This window comes from Loxodonta africana, chromosome 7, assembly GCF_030014295.1.
Source record: "Loxodonta africana isolate mLoxAfr1 chromosome 7, mLoxAfr1.hap2, whole genome shotgun sequence".
NCBI lineage: Eukaryota > Metazoa > Chordata > Mammalia > Proboscidea > Elephantidae > Loxodonta > Loxodonta africana.
Genome location: NC_087348.1, coordinates 62,565,147 through 62,576,359, shown reverse-complemented (window position 1 = coordinate 62,576,359; position 11,213 = coordinate 62,565,147).

The window sequence follows — 11,213 nt, the reverse complement described above, 5'->3', positions numbered from 1 at the left end:
TCCCTCGAGTCAATTCCAGCTTATAGTGACCCCATAAACAAACAAACAAACAAAAAATGAAACCCACTGCCGTTCAGTCAATTCCGACTCATAGTGACCCTATAGGACAGAGTAGAACTGCCCGATAGAGTTTCCAAGGGGCACCTGGTGGATTCAAACTACTGACCTCTTGGTTAGCAGCCGTAGCAGTTAACCACTACGCCACCAGGGTTTCCAATGACCCCATAGGATGGAGTAAAACTGCCCAAGAGGGCTTTCAAGGCTGTAAATCTTTACGAAAGCAGACTGCCACATCTTTCTCCCCTGGTGCAGCTGGTGGGTTTGAACCACTGACCTTTCAGTTAGCAGCTGAACACTTTAACCACTGTGCCACCAGGGCTCCTTGGGAACAGACCTAGGCAGCCACTAATCTACTTTCTGTCTCTATAAATTTACCTATTATGGACATTTTATGTATAAGTTGTTGTTGTTAGGTGCCATTGAGTTGGTTCTGACTCATAGAAACCCTGTGTACAATAGAACAAAACACTACCTGGTCCTGCGCCATACTCACAGTTATTGTTATGCTTGAGCCCATTGTTGCAGCCGCTGTGTCAATCCATCTTGTTAAAAGTCTTCCTCTTTTTTGCTAACAGTCTACTTTACTAAGCATGATGTCCTTCTCCAGGGATTGGTCCCTCCTGATAATATGTCCAAAGTATGTGAAACGAAGTTTGTCCATCCTCGCTTCTAAGAAGTATTCTGGTGTACTTCTCCCAAGGCGGATTTGTTCGTTCTGGCAGCCTATGGTATATTCAATATTCTTTGCCAACACCATAATTCAAAGGCGTCAATTCTTCTTCTGTCTTCCTCATTCATTGTCCAGCTTTCGCATGCATGTAGGTGACTGAAAACACCATGGCTTGGATCAGGTGTACTTTTGTCCTCAAAGTAACATCTTTGCTTTTTAACACTTTAAAGAGGTCCTTGGCAACAGATTTGCCCAATGCAATGTATTGTATATACGCGATGGTACAATATGTGGTCCTTTGTCACTGGCTTTTTCTCATTTAGCATAATGTTTTCAAAGTTCATTCATAGTGTGGTATGTACTACACTTTTTTGCTGGTGAATAATATGCAATTGTGTGGATACGCTATGTTTCATTTATCCATTCATTAGTTGATGAACATTTGTGTTATGTCTCCTTTTTTGCTATAGTGAATAATGCTGCTATGAACATTCATATACAAGTGTTTGTGTGGACATATGTTTTGACTTCTCCTGGGTGTATATCAAGGAGTGGAATTGCTGGATTTTGTGATAACTCTATGTTTAATCATTTGAGGAATTAGTAGACTATTTTCCCAAGCAGCTGCACCACTTTACATTCCCACCAGCAACGTATGAAGGTTCCAATTTCTCTACATACTGGTCAACACTCGCTATTATCTGTCTTTGTGATTATAGCCATCCTAGTGAGTGTGCAGTGGTATCTCATTATGGTTTTGATTTGCTTTTCCCTGATGGCTAATGGTGTTGAGCATCTTTTCATGTGTTTTCATTTGTACATCTTCTTTGGAGAAATGTCTGTTGAGACCCTTTGCCTATTTTTAAATTGGGCTCTTTGTCTTTTATTGTTGATTTGTAATAGTTTAGTATATACTCTAGGTACAAGTATCTATTAGATGTATAATTTGCAAACATTTTCTCCTGTTCTGTGTGTTGCCTTTTTAGTTTATTCATGGTGTCCTTTAAAGTAGAAAAGTTTTAAATTTTGATGATGTGGCCATTATTACGTTTAAGTTGTCAATGAGGTAGTTGGAGATGTAAGACTGGGGCTCAGAGGAGAGGTTGGGGCTAGAGATACACAGTTGAGAGTTATTTGCGTGTAGGTAGTATTTGAAGTCCTGCAGCTGGATGAGCACAAGTAGGGAGTGGGTGTAGCTGGAAAGAGAAGAGGACTGAGAGCTGAGCCGTGGGGCTCTTTAGTAGTTAAGGATCAGGAAGAAGAGGCAGAGGGATGATCAAAGGAAGCTAATGGCTCCTGGAGAAACTATGGATGTAGTCTATTCTGAAGGCCTGGGTGGACTTGGGTTATGGCAATGGGTGAGCCAAGTCTTGTTGCTGCCTCTACTGAGCATAGGTCCCACTGCAATATCCCATCGTTGAGCACATACACGGCCTTGTGCTCCCTCCACTGCCACTGCAGAAATTTGCTGGGACTGTACTATGAAGGAGAGTCACTGGGTGGTGTAAACGGTTAATGAACTTTGCTGCTATCTGAAAGGGTGACCGTTTGAGCCCCCCCAGAGTTGCCTCAGAAGAAAGGCCTGGCAATCTACTTCCAAAAAATTAGCCATTGAAAACCTTACTGAGCACAGTTCTACTCTGACACACAAGGGGTCATCCTGATTCAGAATTGACTTGATGGCAACTGGTTTTTTCTATAAAGGTTACCTTAGCCTAATAAACCTACACACTCAAAATCCCCATTCAAGAAATGCCCTTATAAAAAAACACCAGGAAAGGCAAACATATAGAGAAAAAAGTTTATAAGTCGTTACCAGGAGTGGGAGAGAAAGGGAAAGAGGGGCTAACAGTGATGGAAATATTGCATTGATTAAAGGTAGGGTTACAAGCCAATTATTGTAATTACTGTCAATAAACTGTACACCTGCAAGAAGTTGAATTGGCAAAAAAAAAAAAAAAGCACTTATAGGAGGACATTGAAATCCTTAGTTGTCTGGGAAAGATTGATGACCTTGCTTAGATTAACTTTTGTTACTGTTAACGGATGTGACCCTGCAAAGCAATGGCACTACATATGTCTTGCTTTATTTTATCATGGAACAAGCTAAAAGGCCCATCCCACAGGACCAATGAATTGCACACCGACTTTAGGATAGAGAGCACAAAAAGTTCTCACTCAGACCACCTTTTCCCTTTGTTGGGGTTGCTGTGACTTCTGGGATTCTCGGAATTCCGAGAACAATAAAAGGGCATTCAAAACAACAGTTCAAAGCCATGATGCTGAGGTATATTTCAAACTGCAGAAGAGAGAAGAGGCATGTTCTTACAACTTAACATAGTTTTTGTGTCCTTGTCCACAACTAGACTTGGGGAATCCAATTTTCTGCGATGTGTATGGTTTTATTGTTACTTTTACATGTAACATGCTCCAGGCAGATGGGAAAAGTCCAGGCTCTGTCATGAAAGCACAGAATCAAGGCAGGCAGATCCCCTCTGGGCCTGGGTTGAATCTCTGTAGAGCTGGAGGATCTGTTGAGCCTTGACATCGGTTTACCTCTTCATCTTTCAGCTCAAGTTCGGGAGTGCACAGTCCAGTTCTTTGTTGACTTCCCTTCTCCCACCTCAGCTGTAAGAAGCTGGAATTAACCTGCTTGTTCACTCTTTTTCACCCGCCAAGGGGCCACGATATGAAGGGCAAAGTGGAATAGAGGGTTGCATGTAGAAATATCCAGAAAAAAGGGCGTGGAGGCAAAACTTACTTTCTTAATAAGCTACGCTGCTAATTTAGTGACCTCTATTTTTTTATAGGGTCGCTGGAAACCCTGGTGGCGTAGTGGTTAAGTGCTATGGCCGCTAACCGAAGGGTCAGCAGTTTGAATCCGCCAGGCACTCCTTGGAAACTCCATGGGGCAGTTCTACGCTGCCCTATAGGGTCACTATGAGTCCGAATCGACTCAATGGCACTGGGTTTGGTTTTGGTATAGGGTTGCTATGAGTTAGAATTGACTCCATGGCAATGGGTTATCAGGGCTCCTGGGATCAAAGTCATGTAGGGGTTTGGGATATGTGAACTAGGGGTGCAAGATATGAGAAGGGCAGATCCTTACTAGTGAAGAGGATTCTGGAATGTTGAAATCGGTTCTCAGGAAATGAAGGAAGGCTACTAGATGGAGTTTCCCTTTCCTCCTCTGGGATCCCTACTGCGGTACCAAAGTGGGCTGGGGGCGGGTGGAAAGAGAGCAAGAGCCAGCAAGCAAGCAAGCTGGGGAGCTTTAAATCACGTGGGGCTCAACCGGTATAAATCAGAGGTTTTGTCATCTCTGATTTCAGTACTCTGCATCCCAGTTATAAATAATATTCCTGGATGAAAGTACCACAAATAAGAAGTAGGAGGGAGATCTCAAACCTGGGAGCTTTTATATGGAAGGCCAGGATCCAGAAGGGGTCTCATAGGAAATAAGACCCCTTCTCTTTTCTGGCACACACCCAAAAACAAAGGCCAGCTTTTCTCTTCAGGGAATGGTGTTGGGGGCAGGGGAGAGGGGCTGCATCCCAGATGAACTGCAGTAGAGCCCAAAATGTGATTATATAAGAAGAGGGGGTACTTTTGACAAAACCATCAAGAAAGACATGCAAGGAAAAAAAGAATGATTAAGAATTTCCCCTATGTGGCAGCATTTGCCCTGCGGAACGGGAAGGTTTGCATATACTCCCCAAACCTCAGTTGTAGCTTGCTTCTGCTGGGAAGCCCATTTTCTGCTCCCACTCCCCCACCCCCGCCTCAGCACCCTTTCCATGCACCCTAAAAGCATGGACCCAATCACAGGGGTTCACACGGAGAGAGGAGGCAGAAGGCACAGGTGGTGAACTGGGCCTCAGCCACCACCCCCCCGCAGGTCCGCACCCACCTCACCCCACCCAATTGCCAGGGCGAATCCTAAGTAATTGTTTTCCAGGGAGGGGCCGGGTGCACTTGGTGGTGCCGCCTGGGTCTGGGTTCCTGACAAAAAAGACCCACTCGCTAGGGTTCAGCGGCTCGTGGACTCAGCCAGGATGAGCTGTGCCAACTTCGGCAGCCCCCAGAGCAACGCCGAGGCAGAGACCGCAATAGGAGGGGTGGCAAGTCGGCAGGGCTGGATCGCGTGAGGCCGCGGGGACGCCGCGCGCCTCCAGCTCCTCCCTTTGGGTCGCAGGTCCCGGGACTCCCGCTTCGGTGCTCCCGGTGGTAGCGGCTGCCGCGCCTGCTACTCCGGTCCTCGCCGCTCAGTGGGCAAAAGAGGTGAATCCAACTGGCTTCGAGCGCCGAGCACAACCTGCCGGAGTGGTCGAGCCCGGCGCTCCAGCCTCAGCCCCAACGCGAGCGCAGCCGCAGCGCGGACCCGGGTCAGAGCCCGTCGCCGCCGCCGCCCGCGGTGGGGGGCGGGCTGGGGGCGGGGCGGCCAGGGCCGCTTTCCTGGGCGCGATCCCCGAGCGCAACAGCCGGCGCTGCCAAGCCACCTCCCCCGCCGCCCGCTAGCAAGTTTGTCGGCTCCGAGCCCCGCGCGCCTCAGGATCCAGGCGCATTTGTTTCCTTCAGGCTTCGACGCTCCCGGCTTAGCGGGGACCTTCGGGAACGATGCCGTTGGATGTGATCTTAGTTGTGTGGTTCTGTGTATTCACCGCCAGGACAGGTAAGCACGGCTGGGTCGGGATTCGGGGAAAGGGGGAGCCCCGCAGGCGTGCCAAGCGCCCACACGGGAGTCGGAAGACCTGGAGCCGAGCTCTGCGCTGCCCTGTGGGAGGGCGGTGCAGCGTGGTCTGGTCCCTCGGGTCTCTCGGCCCGGCTCGGGGAAAAGGGTGAGAAGCGGAGCTCACGGGCTGGAAGATGTCCCCGACGAGTGCCCCTTGCCAGGGGACGCGGCGCAGCGGACGCACGAGCAAGGGGCGCGGCCGAACGGGCGCACCCTCGTGCTGCTTGTAACCGGCTTCCGGGTCCCGGGTAGTGGAAACCTGAAGCTGGGCGGGCCCGCGAGCCCCGCAGCTGTGAACTTGGGAGGTGTGTTGGAACCGCTTTGGCCGCGCCCCGCCGGGCCGGGAAGGGGCAGCCCCGGGAGACGCAACCGCAGAGGGTGCGCTTCCGGCCGGCGGGCGCGACCCGGGCCAGGGCCAGCGCTGCGTGGGGTGACGGCTGGGGACGAACCCCAGGATTCAGCGGTTTCTTCTCATCTCCCGACTCTACCCGGGGGAACCACGGGAATATTCTTCCCCGTCGGCCCCCAAGGGTTGCGCGAACAATTCTCCGGGGAATTGGAGCAGTGGAGACAATCCGGGTGGATTTTCTCAAGCTCCAAGCCAGCTCTTTCTTGGTATAATCGCAGGTTGGGGGCTCGGAAGGGGGAGCAAGGATAACTAGCATAATTGTCTGAAGTCCCTACTTCGTTTTGCCGCCGAAAACCCAGTTTTGGGGACTCAAAGCGCATCTCTTTCATCTCCCGTCCACCTACACCCCCGGTGTCTCCTGGGGCTCGGGAGGCCGGCTCGCAGCAGCCTTCTGCGGTGGGCTGAGATATGCGGGGAGGATGAGAGGAAATTGCAAAAATTGGGACCGCCGATGGGGTCTCCAATGCCAGCCACCCTCAGCGCATGCTGCCCTCTTTGCACCCTAGAAGCGATGTGTCGACATCCTGTCCTCCTTTACGCCTTCATTTCCCTTCTCGAGAGGCATTCTCTGGATCCCAGGCTCAGGAGCAAGTTTATCCCGGGACCGCTGGGGAGGGGCTTCGGAGCTTGGTCGGCTCAAAAGTTCCCTCGGCTTGTGCCCCAGGCTTCCCTCTTTGGTAGTCAGTTTGACAATACGAGAGTTGGGCGTCTAGGAGCTTCTTGCCGGCCTTTCTCATTTCCCCAGGACTGAGTGGGCAGCGGCTTTCCCTTTTGCTTCGGAGAGCGTAGGGGTGTGGACTTCTCCGAGGGACAAAAGGAAATCTCCTCCCTTCGCTGTGTCTCCATCCGAGCTGCCCAGGCTGCGGAGACGCCAAGGCTCAGTTCAGTCTAGAATAGTTGTTTCATTAGTTCATGTACATAGGGATGGGTTAATCTTTTTAAAACCAAGAACACGCTGGAAGGACAGCATCCCAGGAAGACCAGGACAGGCGAGGCTAGTGCAGAGGATGGGCTACCGGCCGGCACTGGGAGGGAGCATCTAGTGATGCATCCAGCTTACAGAGGAACAGAAGACAGAAACTTGACGAGGGAGGGGGCAGGCTATCGACCATTTCACACCTCCAAGTGCAGGTCATGACCCAACATGCCCAAATCCTTTGTTCTCAATGCTCCTGAAAAGTCGTCCCAAAGTGCTTCCATCCGGGAATGAACAGTCTCCAGGCGCATTGCTTGTGGAGGAGTTTTTTAAGAGCACAGGCTGCTTCCCATTCCCAGCCCCCCAAACCGAAAAAGCAAATCCATTGCCATCTAGTCCATTCCGACTTTTAGCGACCCTGTAAGGACAGAGTACACCTGCCCCATAGGGCTTTTAAGGCTGTAAATCCTTAGGGAAGCAGACTGCCACATCTTTCTCCCACAAAGAAGATTCATTCATGTATCTATCCAGTCATTCAACAAACAGTTGAGTGTCTTCCTGGGTGCGCGGATTGTTTTTGCAAAGAGGAAATGATGTGGTCCTCGATTTCTAAAACTTACAGCTTACCTGAGACTCTAGCTGGAAACTGGAAAGCATTTTTACTCTACAGCATGATGAGGGTTGCAGGGGTCAGAACGGAAGTTTGCATTAAGGAAATACAGAGGAGCAGATGGTGATGGTCCGGGAAGAATTTATTTAGGAGGTGCCTTTTGAGAGTTGTGTCTTGCCAGATGAAACAAAGTTTTCAATGGTGTTTTCCAGGTAGACAAATTGAGGAGGGCATTCTAGGCAGAGGAAACAGCTTTTGCAAAGGCAGGCAGGCCCGAAAGGGTCTGACCCATTGGTTGTAACTGTTACTTAGGGAGCTTGAGTTTTCTCTGCCACTTGTCACAATTTGAGCACCAGAAGCCACATATTTCTTCCATAGAAATGGTCAGAAGAATCAGAGAGACCAAGGGGGATTATAATTCAGTTCTTTCATTTATAACTTCTTGTAGCTGGAGGGAGTATGATCAACAGCTTTGTGGGGGCAGTCCCTTTGCTTTTGTGTAGAAACCACAGTCCCACCATCACACATCTGACCTCTCCTTAGGTGGCAAAGGCTGGCTGGTGATTAGTTTATCAGGATCCAAACATCTCCTTGCAAAGTTTATTTGTCAAGTGTCACATTTGTTGTCTGGGCTGTTAGCAGTCCAAGATGAAATAAACATGTGCTTCACTTTCATTTAGCGAGCTGCTCAGATATCACCACCTTTTAATGGAAATGAATAGATGATATCAGGCACATTTTAATTAAAGCAGGACTGCAGTGCAGTAGTAGTTACATACGAAAAGATCTAATGACAGGTGTCACCAGGAAACACTGCAGCTTAAATTGCTCATTGTTCAGGGAACTTGCTTTAGAGTGTAAAGTGGAGTCAAGGTAGGAGGCGCTGTTTTCCAGTTCTTTTTAGGTGAAAAATAATTTTGCATTCTCAGGTATATCACTAATAATGAAATTTTAGAAGGCTACAATGATAACAAACTGTGTCATGAGTTTTCTCCAAGGGCTTGGAAGTGTGAGTGATATAAAACTCAATGATCATTCCCCCATAGTTTTCCAGTTTGTTTTGGTGGTCAGGACAGGGGGAGGGGGAGTCACTGTAGCAGCAAAGCCCCTAGATGACAAGCGAATGCCTTTTGCTGCCACCTGCTGGAAAGGAAAGATTTTCTTTTTAAAGCACCCTTCAGTCCATTAATTGTGAATTAAGTAATAGAGCTGTCAATGTGAGTCCCTAGTCTCGAGTGATCATGTAAAATATTGGCCAACTTGGAGGACGTATAGAGCATATTTTGGGATATTAAGATATTAAGAAACTTTGTAGGAGCCCAAGGATCCCACCCAGACCCAAATCAAAACCCACTGTGGCTGAATTGATTCTGTCTCATAGCAACCCTATAGGACAGGGTAGAACTGCCTCATAGTGTTTCCAGGGAGTGCCTGGTGGATTTGAACTGCTGACATTTTGGTTAGCAGATGAACGCTTAACCACTGTGCCAACAGGGCTCCAAATCCTATCAAGTGGTTGTGAAATCCTGCTGTTAAATGAGGCCTTGGAGCACCTTTCCAGTGTCATTTTATACTGCATGGACTGGGGAAAACAGCTGCCTCCATGGACAATGAGATAGATTAGATTTGAAGTGAGCCAGGTTCAGGAGCATTTGCCCTGGAGCTTAGGCCTCGGATCCAGAAGGTAGACCTATTGGGCATTGGACCTGAGTGCTCCCTGGGCAGGGCTGGGGAAGAGCCAGGAGCAACAGCAGCAGCAGCAGCAGCAGGTGTCCTGGGAGATTAGAGAGGAGGTTCTGAATCCCAGAGCCTGGCCTCAAGTGTCTCTGTGACACTGCTTTTGCTGCTTTCCAGGGGTTTTTGTTTTCCCTCCCCAGAAGCTTTTCATCTTGCTTAATTCCAGTTGCCAGCTTCAGCCATTTGTAGAGCAGTTATGTCCGAAGTAGAAAATTTTAGTAGAGTTTCCCTAGAAAGGGAAGGTGTGCCATGCTTGGACAAGAAGCAGAAACACTAAAAAAAAAAAAAAAAAATTAATGGAACCAACATTCTTACATTACATGAGGTTCAGGAGAGGCCATGTAAACCTGCCTTATCTATAGGTTTTCTGATACCCCACGCAGTGCACAAAGTGCTGTCCTTTACAACATCCTGCTAGTGGCACGTGGCATTTTCATCTGGAAGGGGACCGATTAAAGGTGGAGAGAAAAGTATCTCTGGAAGCCTAATTGATTTCTTTACTCTTGCTCTGTTTTTATGGCATGTTTTCATAATAAGAGTAATACGGCTATCTTTAAGCCAGGGAGGCCCCTGCATTTGCAGGTCATGAGGAAGGAAGGGGCAGAGAGTATACATTACGTATGTAGATTTCACAAAGCAAACTCAGGGTGAGAACGCTTTCTAGGTCAGTTGGACTTGAGGAGAAATTGGGAAGAGGTGGGCCTTTTGTACCTTTTGTATAATTCCAGTGGAGTTGGGGACCACAGCTCTCAAAGTGTCGGGAAAGCTGGTCTTAATGAAAGACAGATGCAGCAAACCTTGGCTGGGTACGAGGTCTGTGCCAGATAGGACCGCAAAAAGTTCTCACATAGTTGTCACTGAAACCTCATGAGCCTGGGAAAGGCAGGCATTATCAGCCCCATATTACAGATGGGGAAACTGAGGCTCTGAGAAGTGAGATTTTTTTTCTAAGGGTATAGAGTTAGTAGAGGGAAGAGACAAGACTGAAACTGGCTAGTTTAGTGCTCTTCCTACAACACTTTCTGGGTTGAGGGTGCTTTATGCTCACTTGGGGGTGGGAACCCAAGTTCACCATTGGGTGTTCTGCAGTGTCTCTTTTGGTGCCTTTTAGGATTGTCCACTTGCAGAGTCCCTAGCCTGAGAGATTTGGGTATCTTAAGGATGGCCATCCCAGTAAGTCTTCAGACCCTGTGTCACTCAGTTATTGCCACAGTGACACTGCATAACAACCGCTGCAAAACTCAGTGGTTTAAAGCCACAATCATTTATTCTGGTTTAGGTGCCTTTAGGTTGGTTTGGGCTTGGCTGATCTAGACTAGGTTTGCCTGGGCTTGGTCCCAAACTCAGGTAAGGTGTCTGTTCTATGTGTCCCATCCTCCTTGGACCAATGAGGTAGCAAGGCCATGTTCTTCTTATTGTGAAGTACAAGAGGACAAACCCCATCGCACGAGCACGTTTCAAGCCTCTGCTTGTTTTATGTTGCTAACATCCCAGTGGCCAAAACAAGTTACATGGCTGAGCTCAAAGCCAAGGGATGGGGAGGTTTACTCCAACTCTAGCGGAAGGAACTGCAAAGCCACATGACAAAAGCTGTGGATACGGGAGGGAGGAGTAAAGAATTGAGGTCAATAATTCAGTCAACCACGGTCCCTTTAGAAAGTTTCCTGGCTCACATGCCATCCTATCCTCTCATGCTATCCCTAGATGTGCAGATTGCTCTGAGGTCATTGCAACCAAAGCGTAATCGTGCATCCACTAATCAGTTAACCACTTAATAGGTCAGGTCCTGTGCAAGGCACTGGGGCTACTGGAGTGCTTCCTTCCACTGTGTCAGGGAAAGTTCTTTGGAGCTGAAAGACACATTGCCCAGACTACTTTCCAAATTCCTGACCAGAGAAGGAATAGCTTGGAGGTTCTCTAAGATCACCCTTGATTTAATTTCTGCCCTATAGGTGTAGAACACTATAGATTAAATTGAAATATTAGTTCCTTTCCTGTCTTTTCAAGGTGAATTACAGAACTGCCGATGTCTAAGCTCACTTGGAGCAAAACATCATGAGTCTCAACAGGACTGCTAGT